The sequence below is a fragment of the Balaenoptera borealis genome (genome assembly GCF_965194805.1).
Source record: "Balaenoptera borealis genome assembly, chromosome: 2".
Taxonomy (NCBI): Eukaryota; Metazoa; Chordata; class Mammalia; order Artiodactyla; family Balaenopteridae; genus Balaenoptera; species Balaenoptera borealis.
In genome coordinates this window covers 90,284,559-90,311,501 of record NC_138867.1, presented here as the reverse complement: position 1 = coordinate 90,311,501, position 26,943 = coordinate 90,284,559, and the positions used below count along the sequence as shown (strand labels likewise).

The 26,943-nt window shown below is 37.6% G+C and overlaps 1 protein-coding gene across 10 annotated transcripts in view; it reads right to left on the bottom strand.

Moving 5' to 3' along the window:
- The window catches only part of FER (FER tyrosine kinase), a 457,469-nt gene extending 435,584 nt beyond the window's left edge, over positions 1-21,885 (bottom strand). For 3 of the 10 annotated variants that reach the window (XM_082376339.1, XM_082376338.1, XM_082376340.1), the window contains exon 1: positions 13,859-14,007. The gene's annotated coding sequence lies outside the window, so the exon portion shown is untranslated. Of the gene's footprint in view, positions 1-13,081; positions 13,818-13,858; positions 14,008-14,855 lie in introns of those variants that run through there. The other 7 variants (XM_082376333.1, XM_082376342.1, XM_082376341.1 and 4 more) reach the window with 5 other exon arrangements.
- Positions 21,886-26,943: the final 5,058 nt, after the last annotated feature.

Here is a 26,943-nt window from a genome sequence, read left to right as displayed (position 1 = left end):
CTAGAACAGGTTGGAAATCTAATCAACATACAATGAAAGTGTTATTACATTCCTCTTGTTCCACTAAACTGTGACGTGATTAAGGACAGGGATTATCTTAATATAGCCAGCATCCTACACAATACCTCAACGTTATAGCCACCAAACAAGTGGCTACTGAATGGATGAAATTCCAAGGGGAATTACGGCTTTCTCTGATTTGTACACTTTGGTGTAAAGTAAGGCTTTAACAAAAGTTGTCAAAGCCTTAAAATGATACTTAAATATGGAAGTTTTAATCATGACTCTATACTGCTTTCAATAGAGTATCTTAAATCAAACCTCCAATATTAAACAGTAATACTTACAGATTTCCAAGAAACAAAATGTAGTGAATGTGTACCTAAGTATACAGACATTACATATGTTATCTAATTCCACTTCAAACACAGACCTCAAAATTACTGGACAATCTGTTTAATTTAAAATTTTTCCAGCTTCTCTTCTCTATCAGCAAAGGAACTTGAGAGTTGTCTAGAATTCCATATTCTAGCCTCTCACTATGATACAGAAACAGTTATTTTCAAAGACTTAAGAACAAGAAAGACAACTATTCTACTGGGATTTCATATCCAACATTGAGCAGTGGCAAATGTCTTGCTTAAGGAAGCTAGTCAAAGTACACAGGTATTACTTATGTAACACTCTCTAACTCAAGTCTTTTCTACAATTTTTATTTTTCAATGAAAAAAAATAATATTCCACTTGAAATAGTTTGAGTTAAAAATAAATAACAGCTTTCTCGGTAGTATCTCTAAATGGAACATTTCCTTATTCAAATTACTATAAACCTATGAATAAAACTTATATTCCTTGTATTACTTCAAAGGTATTATCATCCTTATCAGAGCTCAGCAAAGGTTTCTATAGACAAGTGAAAATGTATAATAACTACTATCTAGTGCACCTTAATCATTCCCACCAACTTGCTCAATTATACAGGCTACCATCTCTAACTCACACTCACAGCCAAACATAGTTCCTATTCCCTGAATGTGCTTCTCATTATGACTAGGACTAGGGTGAGACAAGAGAGGTGCCCAGGGTGCAAAATTTAGAGACACTCACTCTCAGGGTCATGCAAGTGCCACCTGCAGTTGCATGACCCTAAAAGTGTGTATCGACGTACACTTTGTGTCCCAGGCATCTCTTTTGCCTCACCCCAGTCCTGGCCCTACTTCTCCTTCTGATCTCTACTTCTCCTACTTCTCCAATAAGTAACATCCCAATTCTGATAAACCAAAATCTAATTCTGATAATCCAAATATCTAAGATCAAGCAATGAATTTAAATTTAATTTTATATCCATTTAAAATTGTTTTCAAAGAAAATTTCTCATTCATGATGTGATGTTAGGTGAAAAATAGATCAGGCAGGAATGCCTACATACAATAAGAGTCTGAGCTTTCAAAAAAAAATGAGTGTGAGTTGCATGTGAATGTAAGTGATGGACCTGTGTTGTTTTCAACTCCCTTCCTTTTGGTAGCAGCATTTAAATTTTCTTCTGTTGAACCACCCTTCTCTATTGTCAATCACTGTAGTTTGCGTGGCACTGATCCTTTCCACTCTCAAGTTCCTGGAATAAGCAGAAAGTTCCTGGAATAGGTGCAGGTGGAATAGGCGCCCAGGTCTGGACAATCAGCATATTCCCTGCCCCAAGCAGTGGTTCAGGAATGAGCATGTGACCCAATTGGACCAATAAGACTCAATCCCAAAATTTTGCAGGACCTAATCAGAAAGAAAACTTTCAGCTGAGGTTGCTAAACTGAAAGAACACAGTAAGTACCTATTTGACAGTGAGCCAACCCAAAGAAGTGCCAAGGGATGACAAGAGAAATGAAGAAAACTTTGAAAACATTTTATCTCTAGATTTAATCACATCTGAGTTCAGATGTAGCTACTGGAATGCAGAATTATTGTTGGGAAACAATTCTCTCTGGATTTCTCAAGTTCCTGTACAGTCAGAGCCTTCTAAGCAAAAGGTACTACAAGGGTATTTGCATAACAGACAAACTTAGAGACTAGAAACAATATCTCCGTAAAGATAGAGACCTCCAATGAGAAATAAAGCCCTTTGTTTCCCTTCCCTGTAAGACATTTACTTATATTTTTTAACTTATATTTTTTATGTTACTTCATATTTTTTTAAAGCCTTATTTATCTTAGAATAGATTTGGCCTTTTTTTGATATATATATAAATTTATTTATTTATTTTTGGCTGCATTGGGTCTTCGTTGCTGCGCGCGGGCTTTCTCTAGTTGTGGCGAGCAGGGGGCTACTCTTCATTGTGGTGCACGGGCTTCTCATTGTGGTGGCTTCTCTTGTTGCGGAGCACGGGCTCTAGAGTGCAGGCTCAGTAGTTGTGGCTCACGGGCTTAGTTGCTCCACAGCATGTGGGATCTTCCCGGACCAGGGCTCGAACCCGTGTCCCCTGCATTGGCAGGGGGATTCTTAACCACTGTGCCACCAAGGGGTCCCGTTACTTCATCTTTTTTATACTTATACTGACTTACAGTCTAGGTTAATAAATCTGATGACACTTTCCCCCTCTCTCCTACAGAAGATTTGCTCAATGAGTAATCTCTCTCCCTCTGCAGGGTGTTCTCATCAGTGTTTTAAATTATCAATTACATGATGCAATAAACTATTTTTGCTTATTTATTAATTCATTCAACAAATATTTGCTGGAAGGCTACTAAAATATGTGTCCTGCATTTTCCTACACACACACACACAACAGAGACAAAAATTCCTGCCCTCATGGAGATTATATTCTAGAGAGAGGAAAAAAAAAACAAAATAAATAAGTAAAATACAAAGTGCCAAGTGGTGATAAGGGCTATAAAGAAAGAAAAAGCAGGAAAAGGATAAGGGCTATAATGAAGGAAAAGGCGGGAAAAGGTAACAAGTATCAGGGAGGTAGGAGATTTCAGATTTCTGTTCGGTAATCAAAGAACTTACAGAGGAAGTGCTATTTGAGCACGGACCTAGAGGAGATAGGGAAGTGAGTCATATGGATATCTGGAGAAGAGCATTCCAGGCTGGGGGAGCAGTAAGTCAAAATACCTACTTAAGGAAGACCAAGGAGGCCTACATGGGGTGAGCGGTGGAGACAACAGTAAAATCTGAGTTCAGAGAAAGAGCCTCAGGAGGGAGGGAGAGCAGGACCACGACACTAGCTAATTTTAAGGAATAGAGCTTGTACTCTGAGTTACATGGGAAGCTAGTGAAAGATTCTGAGAAAAAGTGATGTAATCTCTTACTTTTCAAAAGAATGTTATTAGTATTCTGAGGCAAATATTCTGAGAGTACCAGTAGTAGTGGGGAGACTTGCTAGGAGTTATGTAGAAGGAGAGAGAAGATGGTGTTGAACCACAGTGACCCAAGTAGAGGTGATAAGAACTGGTCAGATGTCAGATATATTTTGAAGCCAACAGAATATACTGAAAGATTGTATTGGGGAGGTGAAAGAAAAAGAGTTAAGGATAACTTCGAGGTTTGGGGTCTGAGCATAAACAAAAATGGAGTTGCCACTTACAGAGATGGGAAGGATTGATTTTTTAACTGGATTTCTATCACTGGCATACAAAAGAAGACTGACAAATATAAAAATTTATGCTGGAAATCAATAATTACAAATGACAGCCCTAAAATGTAGACCTGATTGAGTCAATAAAAGAAAATGAAGGGAATCTGGTATCCCTGTATTATAGGGTGAGAAGTGACCAATCCATAATAAGCAAAACATCTGGTAAATTCCCACCTCTTAAAAATCAGACTACTTGCCTAGTAAGGATGGAACTGAAGGGCACTTAGTAAAAATGTCAGGATGTTGGTATATTGCCTACTATGCAGCAGTCTTCAGTAAGGCCCCTCAAAAAAGAAGCAAACTTTGAGTGAAGTCTTAATAAAAGGAAAATCTTTTCAGTCTTTCATTACAAATTCAAGATGGTTGATTATCTTGCAATTTACATTGTTGAAAATCAAATATCCCTAAACTAAAATTCGGGTCTTTAACCACACAAAATAAAAGGTGGGGAAAGCCTGGTGCTCTGGGCTCCTCCCCAACCATCCTAGCAAAAAACATATATACAGCTTGGGAGCAGGGACAAACTAGTTGTACACCATTACTTCAAGAAGTTGCTCTGAATGGCCTAGAGACAGAGGCCAAGATGAAGATTGAGAAGCCTAGAATCTGCTTGATTCCAAACCTCAGTACTATTGACATATTGAACTGGAAAATTCTTTGTTGTGGGAGGCTGTCCTGTGCATTGTAGGATGTTTAACAGTATCCCTGGGCACTACCTCTACATGCCAGTGACACCTGCCTACTCACCTCACCACCCCCTACTGTGATAATAATAATGTCTCCAGACATTGCCAAATATCCCGAAGTAAAAAATAAAATAAAATAAAATAATGCCCCCTGTTGGAGAACAACTCACTGGGTTAGGGTGGCAAAGTTGTTTAGAGACATACCAGGGCAATAGTTTGATTCAAGGACTAGGCTTTGGGCTTTGGGTACTGGGGAGAAGTTGGTCAAATACAAATAAATCAAAAACCTACTAAGTTTATAAGAAAGTTGTATTGACTAAGAAACTCCCAGCAAAGGTTTGTTACTGCTCGGCCCTCAAGATGTTTCCCTGGACTCCAAGCTCTCATCAATAGCAAAAGGGCTGCTAAAACTGTACAGTCCCCAGTAAGGGAATTCTTCTCAATACCCATGTCGGCTGTGACCAGGAGGAGAAATAACAAAGATCTTGCTGGGTGGAAGAAGAGACAACCATGTTGGCTAATCAAAAATCTTATTCCACTGCCAAGGCAGAGTCCTTGCCACCCCTGACCAATGAAATATGTACAGATCATGGATTGGAAAATCTCTGTGGGTTACTTCCCCTTTTTCTCTTTTCTACTTAAGAGTTTTTATTGTCCTTATGTTATTTTCCTTCTATTACTGAATACTGGCTTTATTACGATTAGTTATATTTATGATTTAACCATAAGTTTCTTGACCCTGAGGCTGTCTTTTCAAACAGAACTGAGAGAAATTACCCAGCGATTCTAGACTTAAAGTTTGATGCAGTAATTAAACAAGTCTTTGAGTTGTCTTCCTCTGTTGGGGGTCAAGTGGTAAACGCACTGGAAGTTGTAAGTGAAACACTGCATTGTATTAGATAAGGGCATTTTGTCAAGGGTTTATATCTGAGGGAGGACACGGATGCACACTAGGAGGATTACAGTGAATGTCTTTTGGTTCTGCTTGCCCAGCATCCACTCCCACTTCCCATGATCACAGTACCTTCTTTCTCTTTCAGTGAACCACCAACCCGGACTCTCAGTCCACATGGTTCAGACCATGTGGCTGACCACACTTCCTATTCCCAGTTCCAAGAGTTAACACCTGATCCAGATCTGGCCTATCATCATATACTATTCCCCTGACCACAGGATCAAGGATAGAAAAATGAGCTAACTCATTCAATGAGATGTAATCCCAGGGCTTTTGCTAAAACTATGAGTAGGAAAAGTGTTTTTTACGTTGGGCTTGCTAAACTGAAAGAATGTAAACCATGAGGGAGCTCCACACGGAGAAATCCTACCTGAGAGCATATCTAACGCAAGAGAAAGCCACTGAGTTTGCTGAGGCCATTGAGCCCTTGAATCCAACCGTACCTGAAGAGAATACACTCCTGTTTGTCCCAGTGCCCTAAGATACTGTGAGTAGGGGTTTAGTCTCATGCAACTGAAAGGTATTTAAAAATCTAGTATCATTACCAGTTAGACAAAACTGAGGTTAGTTTTCAGACCAAAAACAAAAAACAAAAAACTGAAGATATAAACATTAAATTATTTGCCTAAATTCATACAACTAATTACTGGTAGCACAGATGCAACCCTAAATGGGTCTAGCTCTAACAGTCATGCTCTTTCCACTACATCTACTCTCTCTCTCAAGGAAACAGTCTGAAACTTCTCTACGCTTTAAAATTATCTGTAGCCATAAAGTAAGACCTTACATGAAGTGAGTATTCTACTAACATTTGTTGAATAACCAAAAAAAGAAGAATCTCACACCTTCCTCCACTCTGTCCCATTCCTGCAACAACTTGCCTCTTGTATAGCATAGAATATTTCTGCGTTATTTTTACAATGTAAGCTACCTTAAGGACATGTAATAGCAAGTGTCTCTAAGCTAAGTCACTTCAAGCTTAGACTGCCAGTTTCAGTGACGGGGTAAATTGGCTCCAAAATATTAATAGAACATCAGAACCTTAGAAAGAGGCCATCACCACTGACTAGCTACTATTCTGTTATAATGAATTGTGAAACTCAGAAAAGGACACCCATATTATCTTGTAAGTGAGAATACTATTGTTTATGTTAGTATTTTAAGATATCTGTCAGAATGACATTAACTTCTAGAAAGTAGCAGCTATTTATAAACAGTCAAATCTCTTTCAATATTATTGTTGAGTGTAAGAGAGAAGGGAAATGGGATAGAATTTATGAATATAAGACCCCTGACATTTTCAAGAAATTTAAAAACCATGAGAATTTCTGACAGAGCTGAAACATTAAATAACAATGTTCCACAAGGCAAGTTTTGTTTCCCTAGAAGGTGTGGTAGATTGATTCACATCCAGTCTCACTGGATTCAACATTCCATCTTTAAACATATTGAAAAATGCCTATTTTCTGACTAAGATCTACCACTTTCTTAGGCCTCTACTTTTTCTTCACTTCTAGCAGCTGGCTTTCTTTTTCAGGAAAATTTTTACAAAGAAGCAACATTTTATCACTTGACAAAAGTTATTATACAGGATAACTTCAAACTGAGAACAAAGTCAGGGTGAGGTCACGCATATCTTAGGGTCTCACTTCCAATAAGGGGAAATTATTTCAGCAAAACTTCAAATACTTCAAAATGGACTCTTAAAGTCACTCCCAAGTAATTGAAACTGCTGTTAAGTCCAGACTGCTAATGGTTCACTATGTTTAGACTTTTATCATTTCATTTATTTGAGATTTAGCATATGAAAGACCTAAATTTAAATCCCGGGTATCACTTTATAGCTAAATCTCCTTGGATATGACCTAAGATTGGTTCCAGATCACAAAAAGAAAATACAAGCTACCCAATCTATAGGGCTGTGATGAAAATAAAAACAAATGTACAAAAATGCCTAACATTTTTAGCAGGCACTAAAGAAATGTCAATGCCCCTCCCCCATAACAATATCTGAATTCATGTAATTTACTCAAAAACTTTTCCTGACAGAAACTGTTTCTTCCTTAGAAATGTTGAGGAGGGGATAAAAAAGGGCTATGCATAAATAATCATAATACAATATATTATATATATACATACATACACACACATAACTATTGGTAAGAGAAAGAAATCAGTCTCCTGCTTTGCAAAAAGTTCTATTATATATAAATCTAGATGAAAATTCTTACCCCTTGTCCAACATAATTGTTTATAAATAATCAGGATAATGATCAAGTTATTTGTCATTAAAAATTATCTGATACAACTGCACTGTTCAGTTTGTTTTAATTAATCTACTATTGCCAATTTATTCAATACATAGAAAGTAAAGAGGCCTGACAAAGTGATGGTACTTAACCAAAATATATAAATTTGCAGTAAATTCAGAATGGATAAGAAATGTGACAGTGACTGGATCAGCGTCAATTGAAAGACCACCATACACCACAGACTCTATACTAAAACAAACAAAAAGTTTATGCTTAAAATGTTTCCTTTGCTCCTACCAAAGCAAAATTTTAAAACCTTACTGAAAAGTTGAAATGATGGCTAACTTGTATACGAATGTATATAGAAAGCATGTGATTCTGAAGGAAATATAATTCAAGAGAAAGTCAGAGCACTGTATAAACATTCTCACGAAGTAAGAAGTCACGTGGCTGCTAGGGTGGCTATTGAACCATTTGTTACCAAAACTGAATATTGGCAGAAGAGTCAAATGCATTATTCTTGGTATAATAACAAAAAGTTCCAACAACTGACAGGAGAAGCTTGGGAAATCTTCCCAAGCTGAAGACATACAGAGAGTAGAAGGGACACAAACTCCTGAAGTGTCCAACTCCTGTCAAACCATGACCAAGAAACAGCAGCAAGCATCAAGCATTACAGTGACCAACGACTAACTCTTCAACTTTGTGACAGTGCAGCAGGCTTTGCGATTAAGCCAAAAACACTCTTTTGTTCTACAAACCCCAGGGCAAAAAAACCAAGAATAAGAAACTCTGCATGTATACTAATGATGTAATGAAAATCATCCAGCCTTCATTTTAGAAGCAAAAAATTGTTTAACAACTTTGACGACAGAGTCCTGTTTATAGAATCATTAAGGGTCTGGAGAGATCAACTAAATTTTTCAATTAAATCTGTATTTTATGAAGGTAGTTATATCCTAGGTCCACAAAGATTTCAAGAAATACCACTTGCTAATGTTAAGGGTCTAACGAACATAGTTTTTCTAAGTCTTCACCTCAAACTGTATATTATACATTCTACTTCTATGTAGGATGAACTATTCAAGAGCAATTTCATTCACAGAAATGTAATTTTAAAGAAATTTTTCTGACTGAGCCGCTCTAAAGAGCATTTTTATATACTAAACACCTAGAATATAAATATTCTACTATTAAGAGTTTCCCCTTTTCCTAAAACCATTTGTCCCACTATGGAAATACCTTTTCTGCAAGTAAAATAACTTACACTGGAAAACTAACTTCAATTTTTCTATGATAATGTTATTTTATTTACTCTGACTTTAAAATGTAAGGCTCTTCACTATCAATTACATAAAATTAGTAATCTCTTCTTATATAAGCATTACAACACTGATAAGAAAAAGTGAAGAAGCATTCATTTCAGGAAAATGCAGAAATAACTTGGGTCTCAAAGATAGTACTATAAGGTGTGTCTCAAGTATTTGTTACTAATAATAGTTATTTACCTTTTTTTTAATGACTCACTTTTCTCAATAAATCAGAGTAGATTCAAGTTTATCCCTATAATAGTGTCATTCTCAATCACCTGCATTCTGATATGCTTCCTAGAGTGGGAGAGGATAAGATGGAATTATAGAGGGCATACTAGAAAACTACGTATTAGAATATGTCACACATGTACATATCTTGTACTTGGGTGGGAAAAAATATTGAGAATCATTGACTTAAGATCACAAAATCTTTCTTTTACTGCTGGATGAGACAATAAGGACTATTTAGTTCCAATCCTAACTTTTTACCAGTTCAGTGCTTGCTTCACAACACCCAATAACTATAGGCTGGTCTGTGCATTTAAACTATAAGTGTGTGTTCTTTAAGAATCAGAACCCCATACTTACTGAACACACATTTTGAAATAGGGGTATCTGTAAAATGTTGCTCCCTAAAAAATAATCATATAGGAGATTTCTGTAGGAGACAGAAAACTTTCAATTAAGAGTTTTGTGTATTATTACATTTGAAAATAAAGTTTAACTTTTAAAAAGATTAAGTAAATGTAATTTAAGGCGGCAGGGAGCATTAGTTAGAGATTTAAGAAGGTAACATTTAGCTTTTCTGTACCACTTTTAAGCAAATATTTGTGGTTCAAAGGAAAGGAATTCAGGGAAACCATCCAACAACAGATGATAATCTAATGTGAAAGAAAAATAATTCAGGAATTCAGACAAACTGGACATATTTTGAGGTAAAAATCAGTTAAGGTAAATTTCTGACTATTGCTACTGAGATACAGTAACCCAAGAGCTAAAAAAAAAAAAAAAAAACCCCGCTAATCTGAGATATTTCTAATTATTTGGTTTGTACAAATGTAAATATCATTCAATTTAAGTAAGCTTAATGTACATTATTTTAATTTCCAAAGTCTAAAACTTAGGGACTTTTAGTATCATAGAATAAACACAGTAATACTAGAAGAGATGAAATGAAAATTACCATGAAAGGAACTGAACGTGAATGCTGAACACTCCCTAAATTCAGTCATTTTACCTCAATTGTCTCATTTCTTCTTCATAACGACCTTGTGAGGCAATTATATCATCCCCATTTTACAGATGAGGAAACTATGGTTTAAAGAGATTAAGAAACTTGCCCAAGATCCCACAAAAGAAAATCCTAATTTCTGACTGAAACCCAGATTATCTGGCTCCAAAATAAATGACTCTTCTTTTCACTATACCCTGCTATATCACAAGAAACACATACATTGAACTTTTCAGTCTTTTAATTAAAACCTTCTAAAGGAGGAAACAGTATTAAGCTTATAGTGAGCGATGATAATGTATAGGCTAAAAATTAGTCATAGTTTGATAAGTATAAATGAATATTTAGGAAATAATTCCAAATCATGCATGACATTAAATTTTTAAAAAGCTGAATATGAAATATTGCCCCCAAATAGAAAACTCCGAAAACTTCTGTAGATAGGCACTAAGTAAACTTCATCTTACCTGGAGACTTTGAATTCCAAAGAAAAAACCTGAGAGGCTCCATATTTTGTCAGTCATACAACAGTTTCATATGGTTAACTAGGACTATATTTATACTTAAGAAAAAAGAAAAAGTGGGTAATTGCTTGGGTCTGATTCTTTTGTTCTGACTCTAATCTGTCCTCTATTGATTCTTTTCCATTTTTCCTCCAGATTTTGGAGTCTTCTTCTAATTTAGGCTAACTGAGTCTCAAGTTCAGGAACTCCTCCAAGTTTACATATAAGTGCTGACACACTGCAATGAAGACCATAAAATTGCAATGATTGGTAGAGTGTTACAGAAGAAACAAAAGTTTCAGTTATTTCAAAACATTAACTATCATGGAATTACTGATGACTTTTTTTTCTGTATAGTTTTCTGAATTGATTTTAAAGCATTTAACTTTTATAATAAAAACAGGAGAGCAAGAAAAAAGGAAAGAGGGAGGAAGGCGGGGCAGGGGGGGTGGGGAAGTTGGAGCTTTGATTAAAAAATATCTGAACATCTTATTCTTTCCAAAGTTCCAAAACTATGACCTGCTTGTTCCCTTCTATCTCTCAATGGCATGGCATGAAAAATAAACCACACATAAGCATGCCAAAGTCAAATGAGATATGGAAAAATAATAATGAGGCAATCCAAAGATCTATAAATTCTGAGACATAGCTCAATTTCACTATTTCAGAAATTAGTTATTAACTGAGCAAAGTATGAAAAACAGATTTAGAGCATACTAAAACTGAAAAGCAGGATTCACATACTTAAAGAAGAGTGCAGGAATTTCCTTAGTATGGGAAAATTATAATATACACATATGTGAATTTATACCAATTTCTTATTCTTTTTATCACAAATTGAAGTTCTGTATTAAAATATTCCTTTAGCAACACCATGAAACAACACGCAAGATAGTTTTGAGTCCTATCAAAATTAACTTAAATCTCTCTAAATTACTTCACTTTCCATGGAAAAGTTATATTAAAAAAAGTTCACATTTGTAAGCTTTCTTTTTCCATTACAAAAACACATTCTTATTCCAAAACAACATACATAAGATGACCCAATTTATTAAGTATGTTACCAAAACAGTGCATAATTGACAGTGCCTTCGACCTGTCTTCAATAGAAGACGCTTATTTAAAAATCAAGTAGAAAACTATAATCTATTAACACAAGAGTCCAATTTTAAAACAAGACTTTTATTTGTATAACAAGTTCATTAGATTTCCTTTTTTTTTCTGATTACCAAAACACAGTTAACTCACCAAGGCCTTGATTTATAAAGATGATGACTTCCTACTCACAGGACTGCTTTATAATAGTCTCATGGAATTCAATTACTACAGTTTTTATAACACTATTACCATCTACAAACGGAAATAAGCACTTCACAATATTTTGGTTTGATACATATATTATGCTGGTTTTCAAACTTGATAATTTCAGTTCCTCTGTTCCTTAGTATATACCATGTAACAGCTGTCCTGAAAATGTTATTGCTGTGTAGATGGTGAGTATTCACAGCACATCTGAACTTGCCTACATTGTTTGAAATTTTTCATAGTGAAATACTGGAGAAAAAAAAGGCAAATGTGAAATGTTCATAGACCAGAGTTATAGCTACATAACAGTTGAAGATGAAATGAAAAGGAAGGGTCTACCAAAAGCCTGAATTATTTCTTCAACTACTGACATCAAACGCTGAAATAGTGCAGAAGCTGCATTAACCGGACCCTAAATAATTTTACATGGTATATATTTAATGCTGCCAACCATCAGTATGGAAGAGAAACAGATCTTCGCCAAAGGTCTTTCATGAAAGAAACTGGAGAAAGGTTTCCAAGTATGCCTATGTACTCCCTTAATATATTTCCAGTACCTCTGAAAACAGTTCACTTGGCTTAAGAGAACTAGCAGAAAAGATTCCCCAGATCACAAAACATACACTGAGCCCTCCTTTGCATTCACTGACAAATGTGTGGCTCTTCACAAGTATGTCTTCCTAAAGCCCATATAGGTAGATACACCAGAACAACACTGCACAGTGAAATAATTATACTTTGCAATAGTTTTTTAAAATCCTGTCCCCATTCCATAGGTGGAAAAGTACTTTCCAGTCTTTAATCACTAAAATAGATTTGGTCTATTCTTATTGATTTTTCTGTTACACTTTTATATCGTTGTTATTCCATTTAAGAAATTTTTTTAGTATTTTAAAACATCTGGAGAAAGAGAAAAAAATGGCACTACACCCAGAGTAATTTATGTCAAATTTACAGTGAGACTACTACGAATATATGCAGCTTCTTATGAATTAAAAAGATTAAGGTTTTTTAACCATAAAGCAATCGAAAATGAAAGTGCCAGCCTTAATAAATTATTAGACATTGCACTATATATCAAAATCACAAATGTACACACACACACACAAAAGCGACAACTTCACAGTTAATTTGTGCAAGACGTACCACCCTACCAAAACCAACTCAATTAGCGTGTTTCAGAAAGTTGATCCTAAAGGAGACTAACCAGAAAGCTGACCCGAAGGTGACTCCAAACACCTCCTCAACCGTAAATGGCAAAGAGAACAGAACAGAAATTGCCCCGCCTGCGCTAGCTTCACACTATCTCTTGAGGGTCACTCCTGGCCAAGACAGGAGTAGGGACGGAAGGTGGGGGATAAAAGCAGGGGGTGGGGAAGCTGACAAGAGAGAAGAGCTGGGGGCGGACTGTGCCGGTCCAGGGAGACCGCAAGGCCCCAGCGGTAGGAAGGGGCTGAGGGAACACCTAGGGATTGGGGGTGGCCGCCCAGCCCGAGGCCCGCGCCGAGGGGATCGCGCCGAGAAAAGGGGGTGCGGGCGTGATGGGCGGTGCCCACAGTACTCCCAGCACCGCCCCCACACCCCGCAAACCCCGGACCCGGCGACTGGGCGGAGCCGTCGCGCCCGCCTCAGCCCTCTCGCGCCGGCACCCGCCCCCTCAGCCTCCAGTCCCGGGTGGGTGGGAAGGGCGGGCCTCGCCCGGCCGGGTGGGCAGCCCGGCCCAAGCCGCAAGCAGGAATGCGCCGCCGCGGGCGCAGGATGGACGGGAGACCCCGCAGCCGGGGGCAGGAGGGGGGGTTGGCTGAGGGCGGAGAAAGAGCCCTCGGCGCAGCCGGCGCAGCCGCCGCAGCCAGGGCAGAGCCCCAGGCGCCCCACTGCGGGCAGGGAGTGTTGCCCCAGTTCTCGGCTGGCCTTCCCTACTCTTCCCCCCTCCCCCGGCGTTGCCCCGGGTAACAGCGCCTGCCGCGGGCGGCGCGAAACTCACCTATCTAGAACCTGACAAGCAGGAGCCCCTCAGACACGGGAGCCAGTCGCCACCCCGCGTCACGGGGGCCGCCACAGCCAATGAGCGCTGCTGTCACGAGCCTCCGCGGCCAATCCAGCTGCACTCCGGTCTCCGGGCACCCTCGAGGCCTCAGCCAATGGGCACCCGCCGAAGGCGGGCACTGCCTCCCGACCCCCAACCCCCTCTTCCACCACCTCCCAGGAGGCGGGGCGCGGCCGATTGGCCTGGACCCCGGAGGGGTGGGGCTCGGGCACCAGGCCCGGTGGGCGCGCGCGGACTGGGGTCTGCGGGCGTGGCGAGGGGAGGCGTGGAGCGTCGGCCGCCGCCCTCCGGGCCCGCTCCCCAGCTTGGGTGGGGTCGCGCGGCCCTCCTAGTGGCGCAGCTCTCCTCGTCCCTGTAACTCGCTCCTCTCTAGCCGGTGTCCAGGGCTGCCGGGGTGGGAGTTTGGGCGGGATGCAGCCGGAGGCGGGCGGCGGCGTCACAGGAAACTTTGGGAGGCTCGCCTGGCCGCGGCCGGGAAGTGGCCGGGCCGGGGGTGATAAGCTGGGGCCGCCTGGAAGGGACTACCCGGCGGGTCGGCTGCCGGAAAGGAATTCGGAGGGTGGGGACGGAGACGTGATTAAAATGTTAATGGTGCCCGCGGGGTGCTGGGTGATCCCGGGAGCTGAAATCTCCGGGAACGGAAGCTGCTTTGGGGGCGCGGACCCTCCACCCCTAAATACGCATCCTTCACCCCTTCGAATCAGTCACTTTTTCTGTATATATCTTACTTGCATCTATTGTAACGTTGATTCTTTTAAACTAGTTTTCGGCTTGAAGTGCCTGAAAGGCGGGAACAGTGTCTTTCTCATTCCTGTAATTCCCAGTGCCTGAGACCTTCTTTAAAAAAAAGGTTAGACAATGCTGGAGTTGTGATGGATGCTATTAAAAAGTGTACAGCAGGTCCTGTGAGTAGTCTCCTGTAGTAAGTTCTTACCTCTTCCAGAGTCTAGCATGCGTGAAGAACCGAAGTTGGTTTGCTCCTCCAGTGAGGGTTGTTTCTGAAGCGTCCTTCACCAAAAGAATTTAGTGGAAAATGAGTAATTTGAGCTAAACAAAGAGACGTAGGTGATCTGTAACAGTATGATAGGTGTTATTAGTCACTATTGCAGGGTATGTTTCTGTAGCCGACTCTTTAAGGCATTGTATCGTACACTGCATTGGTTGAACCACATTCTTTGCCTGGAGCAAATTCTAAGGTCAACCCTATCTCGACCCTCCTCCTCCAAAACTTGTGTATTACAATGGGAGCCAAAGAAGAGTGAATAATTAGTTCATAATTAATAATTTCTAAACAGAGTAATTTATTTTACGGTAGTAAACGCCCCTACACATAGACAAATTTTAAACGGGACTTTTCATGTCTACTCTTTTAAAGAAACCAAAACGTGCTGTAAAGACAAGAATTTTATTTTTTTTCCATTGTGTTATGGGGGTTTTAATTGTTTATTTGTATTTTTTTAAGCCTAAAAGACCTTTTATTTTATTCTTAAATTATTCTACTGTTGAGAAAGGTTAAGTAAAATTACAAAGGTTACACATAACCAACTAGACAAATGTAAAGACAAAAATTTTTTTTAAAAAGCTTAATTCTCCCTATTGGATATGGAAGAAGGGATTTCCCTTTCTTAGAGCACTTGCCTTAGAAAACTGGTAATTGTATACTTTTTCATCTCTTTGAAATGTATATAAATTATTTTGAAAATTGGATAGGTCTCTGTCATTTTGTGTTTTGTTAGCGTTATATCCCAGAAATGTGTTTTTCTCAAGGACCTGGGAACTATCTCTTTGAAATGCAAATGTCAAGAGAGTTAGCGCCCTTGAATGGATAAAGATGTTGTGGTATACATATATATACAGCATGGAATATTATTCAGCCTTAAAAAAAGAATGAAAGCTTGCCATTTCAACAGCATGGATGGACCTTGAGGGCATTATGCTAAGTGAAATAAGTCACAGAGAAATGCAAATGCCATATGATCTCCCTTATATGTGGAATTAAAAAAAAACAAAAAAAACCTCATAGATACATAGAACAAATCAGTGGTTGCCAGAGGCAGGGGGTGGGAGGTGGGTGAAATGTGTGAAAATGGTCAAGAAGTACAAACTTCCAGTTATAAAATAAAAAATAGGAATGTAATAGCATGATGACTGCAGTTAATAATACTGTATTGCATATTTGAAAATTGCTAGGAAAGTAGATCTTAAAAAGTTCTCATCACAAGAAAAAAATTGTGTAACTATATATGGTAACGGATGTTAACTAGAATTACTGTGGTGATCAGTTAGAGATATATACAAATATGGAATTATGTTGTACACCTCAAACTACTGTAATATTATATGTCAATTATACCTCAATTAAAAGAGAGAGAGAGAGAGATAGCACCTCTCTCTCCCAGTTTCTATGGGATAGTAGGAGCCTAACTTTGTGGGCAAATTTTTCCAAGTTGCAAAACTACCTTCTGTCATAAAGATGAGACATTTGTTTTTCCTGTGGATAATGCTTATTAGCTAACTCTGATGGTCACCCCAATTACGAAATAAAGTCAAGATGAATTATGTGTGCAATGTTATCAAGGCCTATTACTTGATGACTAGTTATTATTTATCTTGAAAACATACGTAATGGGTTGTATCTGCTAGGCTGTATAAAAGGGTGAGATTGCTTTCTGTCTTTGCAGTCTCTTTGCAGATTGCCTGCAATGCACATCACATTCTGGTGTAATGCTTATTCAATAAGAAAAGTGTTATTTCTCCACTGCGTTTGTGGAGAGAATTTCTGGGTTGGGAGAACATTTTGTTTTTATTTATATTCCCCAAAAATTACCTGTGCCTAAAATATCAAGACTATGAAGTTAAAGAAAGTAATTAGTTTCTAGTTTTTAATTTGTTTTCAAAAATGACCTCACATTAGATGATAATGTGTTGCCGAACTAAAAATACATTTTGAGTCAGAAATAATAAAGTTAATGTTTGGTATGTATTTTGTAATGACTGTTAACTGCACAAACTAAACTTATGTGAATAAACCTCTTAAAATAGAAAAGAAATTAATTTTCTATGAATATTAAATACTGTGGTATATGTCAAGTCAATATGAAAGAAATCGATGAATGTTTATGCATTATATGGTTAGACAAAGCCAAAATACAACTTTGGGAATTGCTTCACCAAGGCATATCTTTTCCAAGAACCTTAGGATTTCTCTATCTTTATACAAAGAAAATCTAAATCTGGAAAGATGTGGTTTATGAATTTGTTATTACATATGTGCAGAAAGTAGCTTTAAATAAAAGTCTGGTGTGAAAAATAGAATTGTTTGCTATACATTGTGTGTGTATATGTGTGTGTGTGTGAGTTTTAAGGAACTCAGATATCTGAAAAGAGTAAGAATCTTTCTAGTTCTTCAACAATTCTCTCAGTTCTCATCTATTCACTCCCAACTTAAAAACTGCCTGCCATATGCCAAGCACCATGCTAAGAAATGCAGGGTTTTTTAACATCTTTATTGGAGTATAATTGCTTTACAATGTTGTGTTAGTTTCTGCTGTATAACAAAGTGAATCAGCTATATGTATACATATATCCCCCTATCCCCTCCCTCTTCCATCTCCCTCCCATCCTCCCTATCTCACCCCTCCAGGTGGTCACAAAGCACAGAGCTGATCTCCCTGTGCTATGCAGCTGTTTCCCACTAGCTATCTATTTTACATTTGGTAGTGTATATATGTCCATGCCACTCTCTCACTTCATCTCAGCTTACCCTTCCCCCTCCCTGTGTCTTCAAGTCCATTCTCTATGTCTGTGTCTTTATCCCTGTCCTGCCGCTAGGTTCTTCAGAACCTTTTTTTTTTAAATTCCATATATATGTGTTAGCTTATGGTATTTGTTTTTCTCTTTCTGACTTACTTCACTCTGTATGACAAACTCTAGCTCCATCCACCTCACTACAAATAACTCAATTTTGTTTCTTTTTATGGCTGAGTAATATTCCATTGTATATATGTGCCACATCTTCTTTATCCATTCATCTGTCGTTGGACACTTAGGTTGCTTCCATGTCCTGGCTATTGTAAATAGTGCTGCAATGAACATTGTGGTACATGTCTCTTTTTGAATTATGGTATTTTCAGGGTATCTGCCCAGTAGTGGGATTGCTGGGTCATATGGTAGTTCTAATTTTAGTTTTTTAAGGAACCTCCATACTGTTTTCCATAGTGGCTGTATCAATTTACATTCCCACCAACAGTGCAAGAGGGTTCCCTTTTCTCCACATCCTCTACAGCATTTGTTGTTTGTAGATTTTTTAATGATGGCCATTCTGCCAGGTGTGAGGTGATATCTCATTGCAGTTTCAATTTGCATTTCTGTAATGATCAGTGATGTTGAGCGTCCTTTCATGTGTGTGAAACCTCATTTAGAGTGGAGTTGGGAAGCCCTGAAGGGGGAGCTCTCACGCAGGTATCACTCACCACAGTTTGTAGCCTTCTGACCCAACAAGCTGCCCACTACCTGAAGCCTGTGAAGAACCACCACAGCCTCCCCAATTTCCTCCTTTCTTCTAAAAAAGCAAGTCTCTCTCCTCGGTTCTCCAGATTTACCTATGGTTTACCACAGTTTGCTTGTCCCAAATTGAAATTCTCTGCTATTCCCAAATAAACTTATTTTGCTGGTAAAATAGCTGGCTCTTTTGTTTTTAAGGTCAACACTTTCTGAGGAAACTGACTGGCCCAAGGAAAATACTTTCACGGATAGTGGAGGGGAGGGGAGAATCTTCCAACATTGTGATTCCTTGCCTAATCACATCAAAAATGAGGTCTGCCAATCCACAAGTTCCAAGCATGCAGGTTGCTTCTCTCATTCTTAAATATGAGGAGACATTTGGGGATCACCACACTTTTGAGGAAACCCACAGTCATGAAAATCAGACACCAAAACAAACAGAAAAAATTATGGGAAGAGGTGGGGGAGAGTTGAACAAAACCAAAGCAGAGAGCAGAAGAAAATTTCAGAACTATGAGCAATGTCATTAAAGAAAGAAATTCTATGAATAAAAAGAGGATGCTTTTTTTTTTTTTAAGAAATATTCAGAGGGGAAAAAATGAGTTTTGGAAATTAAAAAATAAAATTTAAAATTCAGTAGTAGATGACAAAATGAAGTTGAGAAGTCTCAAAAGAAGATCAAAAATACAATTGAAAAATATGAGATAAAAGGAAATTTAGGATGAATCCAGGAGATTGTACAGCTAAACTATAAAAGTTATAAAAAAAGAAAAGGAGGAGAACGGAGGAGGTGTGGAATTATCAAAGAAAGGCATTTCCACAGAACTGAAAGAAGTGTTTTTCCAAATCATATGGATCTAGTGAGTGTCTGAAAAATAAATGAAAAAGACTCACGTAATCCTAAAATATCAGAATAGCAGAGATAAAGAAAATTCCCTAAATGCTTCAAATAGAATAACAAACAGATTGCAGACAAAAAATCAGGCATGATAATAGAGAATGGCACTGGACTTTTCAACAATGATACTGGAAACTAGAAGAAAATAGAGCTATATCTTTAGATTCCAAAGGGCGATTATTTACAATTTAGAATTTCCTATAAACCCAACCATCAATCAAGTCTAACAGCAAAATAAAGGTATCCTCAGATATGCAAGATCTCAGAAAGTTTTCTTCCTGTGAAACCTCTTCTTAGGAAGATACTTAAAAGTGGTTTCCACCAAAAAGAGGGATTGAAAAAAGAGAGATGAAGACATGGATCAACAGTGGAGAAAGGAAAAGGGAATGCCTAGAATGATGGTGAAGGAAATTTCCAGGAAAATAACTGTATGAGGGGCCTAAAAAGCAGCCAGTAGAGACTGAGGCAGGAGAATGGAAGTCTCCAGAACTGATGTTTCCAAGAAAAAAAAAACAACAACAAAAAAACAATAATGGGATCAATACATTACCTGATGCATTTTACTACAAGGAGAGATGTATTAGCATTATGACACAATTTGGAGATGACTTAAAGAGTAGGCATATAAAAGATGAAGCAATTATTAGTCACAGGAAAAAAAATTTATTTAAAAAAATTTTACATTAAAAAATGCAACCATAGTGTACATGTGACTCAGCCTAAAAAGATAATTACATAATCATCCTATTCTAAGCACTGAATGTTGATTTAACAAAAAAATTACAATACGATAATTCCTACAATATTGTAGGAATAGAGTAAAGGAAACTCTTGAGTGGAAATAATGTAAGAGAGCTAAATCCTCTTCTTCCATAGTAGGAAGTTAGTAGATAATTGCTAATTCTGAAAAAATCAAGGCAGGGTATTCAAAGCCTGCTTCATGCTAGGAAGGATAAACACCAGTGTTGAGAAGTTGAGTTCAACTATGGGGATGAGGATGGGAACTGAAAAGTAACAGTGGTTAGGGCTGGAGGTTATCAATCTTGGGCTATCATTTCACTTGCATAGCTTTGATAAACATAAACATTAAAAAAAAAGTCTGTTGGTGAATCTGTTGCACAGCCAGTTTAAGAACTACTGGGATAAAGAACAGGACAAGGAAAAGGAACACCTGTCTCTATCACTGCATATAGCATACATGGTAAAAAGAATAAAACCAGACATAATCTGCCTTCTAACTTGGATGGTTATTCACTCAGTAAATATTTCTTGAGCACCTATTATGTGTCAAACAGTGTGAGAAGTTCTGAGGATATGACAGGAAACTGCAGAGGCAGGCTCTTCACCTGAAGTCAAGTAGGAGATACAGACAATAAGCAAGAAAACAAATTAACAGACCATCTATAGATTTGATAAATGCCAGGAAGGAAATGAATAAAATGTGAGAAAATAAAGAGAACTGGAAAGAATCAAACAACTAAGATTTGGGTCTTAGCCTCACAGTTTTATACTATGAACTTAAGCAAATCCCTTAACCATTCTGAGCCTCCATTTTTATATCTATTAATTGCAAATAATAATTCTAACTTCACTGGTTCTTATGACAATAAATTGAGATAGAGTAACCGAATGAATTTTCAGTATATAAATTCCTATTCAAACATAAGTTTTTTACCCTTAGGGGAGCCCTTATCAGTTCTTAACTGGTTTCCTTGACTGCTTCCCTAAGGTTTTATGGTACACATTGTCAACAGATTTAAGCCACCTAACCATCATTTTCATTTTGATGTTTCCACATTCAAATGCTTTAACTTAGAGGTAAATCTAGTTTCCTAACCTTGACTTCAGCCTTTACAAATCTACAAGCAATTTAACTATCCAGACTTCCCTCCCACCTCACTGTTACCTTTCCCCATTTCCCTTCAGCAATAGAATACTTTACACCTCCACATGTAGTTTAAATTTATATACAGTAATATTCACTGTTTTTGGTGTACAGTTCTATGAGTTTTGAGAATTTCATAGCCATCAAACCACCACCCCTATAAGATGCAGGACAGTTCCAAACCTCTCCTGCCCTCACACACACACACACACACACACACACACACAAACACAGTCTCTTTATGTTACCCCTTTGTAGTCAACCCTATCCTCACACAACCCCTGATCTGTTCTTCATCTCTATAGTTTTGCCTTTTCCAAAATGTCATATAATTGCAGTCATAGTGTATATAGCCTTTTGAGTTTGACTTCTTCACTAAGAATAATGCATTTGAGATTCATCTATGTTATAGCATGTCTTAGCAGTTTCTCTCATTTTATTGCAGTGTAGTATTTCATTGTTCATCCATTTCTCAGTTCAGGGACATTTGGGTTTTTTCCAGTTTTGGGCTATTATGAATAAAGTTACTATAAACATTCACATACAGGTTTTACTGTGTGATCATTTTTTTTAAATTGGGGTAGAGTTGCTTTACAATGTTGTGTTAGTTTCTGCTGTACAACGAAGTGAATCAGCTGTATGTATACCTATATCTCCTCCCTTTTGGACCTCTCTCCCACCCCCACCCCCCCATCCCACCCATCTAGGTCATCACAGAGCACCGAGCTCAGCTCCCTGTGCTATACAGCAGGTTCCCACCAGCTATCTGTTTTACACATAGTAGTGTATATATGTCAATCCCAATCTCCCAATGCATCCCATCTCCCTTCCCCAACCCATGTCCACACATTCATTCTCTATGTCTGCATCTCTATTTCTACCCTGCAGATAGGTTCATCTGTACCATTTTTCTAGATTCCATGCACAATTTACAATAGCCAGGACATGGAGGCAAACTAAATGCCCATCGACAGATGAATGGATAAAGAAGATGTAGTACATATATACGATGGAATATTACTCGGCCATAAAAAGGAATAAAATTGGGTCATTTGTAGACATGGATGGACCTAGAGTGTGTCATACATAGTGACGTAAGTCAGAAAGAGAAAACCAAATATCATATATTAACACATATATATGTGATCATTTTTATTTCACTTGGGGAAATACCTGAGAGTGAGATTGCTAGGTCCTGTGGTAAGTACATATTTGTAGGAAACTGCCAAACTTTTCCCAAAGTGGCTGCACCATTTTACATTCCCACCAGTAGTGCATGACAGTTCCAATTTTTTCTCATTTTCACCAAAACTTGGTATTGTCAAGTGTTTTTTTGAGGAGGGGGAGGTGGATTGGTGGGTTTGTTTGTTTTCTCATTCTGAAAGGTGTGTAGTGGTATATTATTATGGTTTTAATTTACATTTCCCTATGGACTAATAATGTTGAGCATCTTTTTATGTTCTTATTTGACATCCACATATCTTCTTTGGTGAAGTATCTGTTCAAAGCTTTTGCCCATTTAAAAAAAAATCCTAGTATTTCTTAGTTTGTCTTTATTATTTTCAAATGATTTCTTGTGTATTTCTTAGTTTTGCTTCTAATTCTTGCTAAAGAAGCTTTACGTGGTGGAAGCAGATGAAAGGAGCCCCTCACTGCGATTTCCTAAGCATTGGGCAGAGTATGGGATCAGAACTTATTTTTCCCCCCATACAGAGCTAACAGCCTTTTTTTTTTTCTTTTTTAAGGATCAAACATTTGCTCTACTACACTGTAGCCAACTCAGCTAATTAATTCATAAATTTATAAGTACCAAGGGAGAGGGGAAAAGTTATACCATTAGAACCACAAATATTAAAGATGAGAAGTTTATAGAGCCCCAAGTACTGAAAGTGAGCGCTACAGATCCCATTTGAAACTTGAGTAACTCTGTATGAGATAAATGGAAATAGCAAGGGAAAATGAAGTAATTGGTATACGTATTTATAAATGTACAATTATCAACTTAAAAAACCCCTTTTATGACTAGGTTTATTGAAGTGACATGCACTAATTCTTTTTTTTTAATTTAAAAAATTTTTAATTTAATTTAATTTATTTATTTATTTTTGGGCTGCGTTGGGTCTTTGTTGCTGCGTGCAGGCTTTCTCTAGTTGCAGCAAGCAGGGGCTACTCTTCACTGTGGTGTGCGGGCTACTCATTGTGGTGGCTTCTCTTGCTGTGGAGCACGGGCTCTAGGCACATGGGCTTCAGTAGTTGTTGGGACTTCCTGGGTGGCACAGTGGTTAAGGACTCCACAATCCCAATGCAATGGGCCTGGGTTCGATCCCTGGTCAGGGAACTAGATCCCATATGCATGCCACAACTGAGAATTCACATGCCACAACTAAGGAGTCCATGTGCCACAACTAAGGAGCCAGTGAGCTGAACTAAGGAGCCCACCTGCCACAACTAAGACCCAGTGCAACCAAATAAATAAATAAAAGAAAATATAAATTTTTTTTAAAAATTGGATTGTTGTTTTGAAAGAAAGAACAAAGTTGAAGGACTATTATCCTGATTTTAAGACTTACTATAAACAAGAGAGTGAGGTATCAATGAAAACATAGATATACATATCAATGGAATAGATAAAGAGTCCAGAATATACCCATGTAAACATGATCAGTTGATTATTGGCAAAGGTGCAAAGACAATTCAGTGGAGAAAAGGACAGCCTTTTCAACAAGTTGCTGGAACAATTGGCCATTGACATGCAAAAGTTTTCTGGTGGCTTGTTTTTTACCCATATCTCTCACCTTATACAAAAACTAACACAAAATGGATCATAGACCTAAATATAAAATAAAACAACAAACCTTCCAGAAGAAAAAAAAGGAGAAAATCTTTGTGAACTTCAGTTAAGGAAAGAGTGCTTAGATACAACACTGAAAGCACTACATGGGGAAGAAAAAAATTGGTAAATTGGGCTTGATTAAAATTAGAAAAGAAAATTGATCTATGAAAGATATGGGCAGGAGAATGAAAAGACAAGCCACAGAAACTATTTTCAAATCACACATCTGATGAAGGGCATATATGCAGCATACAACTCTCTGATTTTAAAGAAATGCTTTCCATTCTTTCAGGCTCAACTCAAATCTCAGCTCTGTGAAAACTTCAAAGACCAGATGAGCTAGAATCCATATGTCTGGACCATTAGTGGATGAATGAATGAACATTTCTCAGCCATTATTACTTTCCTGTAAAATACAATGTATACACTAATAAATATACCCTTATATTCTGGTCCTCTTTTTAACTAAAAACCTGAATGTATTTGCCAGACACTTGATATATTGCAGTATGTTCCCATGGAATGAAATGAAACTTTATTGACTGAAATAATAAGTACTATGGATGGATGGCATTATCTTACAGATTCAAAATTGCTTACATTATATCTTAGCCTTAGGGAGGTTATATCTAACTAGGGCAGGTCTGGTAAAGTATATTTTGTAACTATATATAATGTCTTGTATGGATCTGTGAATATGTATTTGTCTAAGTACACAGTTATAGAAAATTTTAAAAATGGAAAAATTCTGTTATATATTTTATCGATTTTGTTGAAATAGCAATTCTCTTCAGTTTCAGTTTTTGCCAAAGCTTACTGTATTATCATTTTCTCTGAAAATCAGAAGCTTCTGTCTATTCTGGAGGCCATTTAGCCCAACTGCATTTTTCAAAAAGCCACGATTTGCTAAATTTAAATGCAGCCCCCTTTGCTAGGCCTAGAATTAGTGCTAAGGACCAAATGAGGAGCCCTTAATAAATTAATATCCTGGGCAGCAGTATTCCAAGAGTCCAGGAAAATATGTAACATGGATATTTCCTCCAAATATTTTAAGATAATAGGCTTACTATATACAGAGCTTCCCAATACATACACATTAAGGAAAGGTGGGCCCACTCAGCAAAGTGAACACAGGTACAATATAATTGAACATGTCCCCACACTCAGAAGGCCTTGTCCTTCATTTAATGCTCTCCTGTCGCCATCTTGAAATTCTTAGTAATTTTATCTTTGAAGTTGTGTTTTGTAACTGAAGTCTGAAGGAACGATGGAACATACATGTAAACAGAGAAGATATGCAAGATACGCGTTTGCACTGCTCCTTGCCACTCTGTTCTCAGTAGTATTCCCAATGCCTCGCGAGTACAGCCTTCCGGTGGACCCACAGTGCATGAGAGTTCAGCGAGTTCAAAGTGAGCACAAGGTCAGTGTGTTACATCTATGACTGAGTTAAAAGGAACACTGACAAGCCTGAGAGGGTATGCTTTCCATTCAAACCAGAACTTGCTTCGAGTGCAGAAAGAAGGCAATGGCATTCTAAGAAACATGAACACGCAAGGAATCCTATCATATTTTTTCTTATTTGTGTTAATTCCTGTATTAGCCAACTATTCATACTAAAATGATGACATAGGAGAAAAGGGGGACACAGGGCATCATATAGTTACTTTCCCTTTTTGTCCTTTCTTACTCATTAGCAAGCTAAAGCTAGAGAGGGTTGATAGATGTGCACACATCAAAAAGTGAAATTTTAAAAACTGAGTTAGTTTTGTGTAGTTTACACTGTTCTGGTAAGAATGAAATATATACTGTACTCACATATGAACTACGTAATATGAATTCTGTAGTTTTGGTGATTCTACATATAAGTTAAATGCTCTTATATTCGCGTTTAAAATTGTTAATACACCATAGAAAGAACAGTAAATTTATGCTAATAATTTAAAATTAAAGATTCTTTTATTTAGTAGCAAATAAAAAGCACATCTCAAGAGAGAGAGAAAGAAAGAGAGGCTGCAGTAAAAAGGGAAAAAAGCCTTCTATTTTAGCACCTTTAACAGCACTTTTTTCCTGCTTTAATAAGCACTGTTTGATTGATATAAAAAAAGCATTCTTTATAAATCCTTTCCATGCAGAGTGAGCCTGAGCTTTTGCTGCCTATCTAATGATGTTAATCAATGTCTAAATTTAGTAAGAACTCTTTAGTACTTAGTCCATCACCAATGGTATAAAATACACAGAAATTGCTTTTTCTACAGCAGTTATAGATTGTATTTAGTCACTGATAATTTTTTATTTCATCTCCTCTTCCCCAACCCTGAGTGAACTGCTCATAAGATCCAAAGGGGCCTGGAGGTAAATGTTTTACTTCATTCTCCTACCAGCTGGGCCTATGATTCTTCACAGGATCTTGTTAGAGAATGTTTTCATATGCACTATTGGGTCCCAGTAAAAATAATATAAACTAAGTACTTATTATATGCTCAGATATGTACCAAGTGCTTTTACACACACTGTCTCATTTAAGTCACAAAAACCCTGTAGGGTAGGCACTAATATTATCCCAATTTACAGATGTTAAAAAAAAAAAGCAAAGAGAAGTTAAATACATGATTTATACATGATTTATAGTCTCACAGCTTGTTGGTACAGGTATTGTGATTTGAATTCACATGATCTAACGCAAGAGCCGCTTAACTGTTATCTAGGCCTGCTTTGCCAGTTAAGTCCATTGATTCAGAAGTAGAGGAGTGATTCTGAGAGGAAAGAAAGATGATCAACATCCAAGCAAAATGACAAAAAGGAGGGGAGATCAGATCTTTCAAAGTAAAAAATAGCATAGCTGATATAAAAATCTCTTAATAGCTCTAAAAGTATGACAGACCTAAGTTTGAGAACCTGCT